The sequence below is a fragment of the Rhagoletis pomonella genome, unplaced genomic scaffold (assembly GCF_013731165.1).
Source record: "Rhagoletis pomonella isolate Grant_MI unplaced genomic scaffold, Rhpom_1.0 Rhpom_scaffold_01238, whole genome shotgun sequence".
Taxonomy (NCBI): domain Eukaryota; kingdom Metazoa; phylum Arthropoda; class Insecta; order Diptera; family Tephritidae; genus Rhagoletis; species Rhagoletis pomonella.
The window spans coordinates 8468-9890 of NW_023459792.1; the positions used below are offsets into that span (position 1 = coordinate 8468).

The window sequence follows — 1423 nt, forward strand, 5'->3', positions numbered from 1 at the left end:
AATGAAAAATATAATTTCAACTCCCATAATTTAATATTCAAGCAATTGCGAGTAAAAAGGCAACATCACCAATACGATTAGATAAGGCGGTTAATATACCAGCATTATAAGATTTAACATTTTGAAAATAAATAACTGAACAATAAGAAATTAATCCTAACCCATCTCAACCTAATAAAATTCTAATTATATTTGGTCTAATAATTAAAAACATTATAGATAATACAAATATAAGAACTAATATAATAAAACGATTGATATTAATATCACCACTTATATATTCTTTTCTATAATAAATTACTAAAGAAGCAATTAATAAAACAAAAGATATAAATAATAAACTTATTCAATCAAATAAAATAGTTATTACAATTCTAGAATTATTTAATGAAATAACTTCTCATTCCAAAAAAATACAATAATCTCTTAATAAAAATTTCAAACTAAAAATAAATAAATTAATTCTAATTCTAAATAAAATTAAAAATCTAATTCTACAAATTGATAAATATTTTTTCACAATTTAAAATGACATAAATCATATCATTGACACCACAAATAAATATTTTAAATAAACTATTTAAATTTTAAAGCCAAACTATACAAATTTCACTTTTTAAAATTAGTAAATTTAAAGGAAATCAATGAAGTATTAAAATGAAATATTCACGAATTTTACCCCCACTAAATGAATAAACCCAAGAAAATCCCTTTCCATGTTGTCTATGTGCATATAAGTATAAAGTATATGCAGCTCTAAAAAAAGAGAATAAAGATAAAGAAATTATAGTAATCATGATCAACTAACAATTCTATTTAATAAAGAAATTTCACCTAATAAATTTAATGAAGGTGGTACATGAACTTAATAAAAATCATCGTAAAGTTATTGAAGGTATAAAATTTAATAATCCCTTATTAATTAATAAACTTCGACTCCCTAACCGTTCATAAGTTATATTAGCTAAACAAAATAACCCCGATGAACATAATCCATGAGAAATAATCAAAGTATAAGGGCCAATTTCACAATGCGTAGTTAACTCGGAATCGGGAGTTAACTACAGATTTTTGTACTGAAAATCTCTAGTTAACTGTCGATTCGGAGTTAACTACGCACTGTGAAATTGGCCCTAAGACCCACATAAACCTCAATAATTTAAAGTTATAAGCCCACCTAAAACAATTCCCATATGAACAACAGAAGAATATGCAATTAAAGCCCTTAAATCAGTTTGTCGTAAACAAACTAAACTAATTAATACCCCTCCAATTAAACTAATTCTAATTCAAATATAATTATATTGTACACTTCTTAATTGTAAAAAAGATAATACTCGTAATAAACCATAACCTCCCAACTTTAACATAATACCAGCTAAAATTATAGACCCTGAAACTGGAGCTTCAACATGAGCTTTAG

The 1423-nt window shown here is 24.5% G+C and overlaps 1 pseudogene; it reads right to left on the minus strand.

Moving 5' to 3' along the window:
- Nucleotides 1-10: 10 nt before the first annotated feature.
- On the minus strand, nucleotides 11-508 carry LOC118752110 (annotated as a pseudogene).
- Nucleotides 509-1423: the final 915 nt, after the last annotated feature.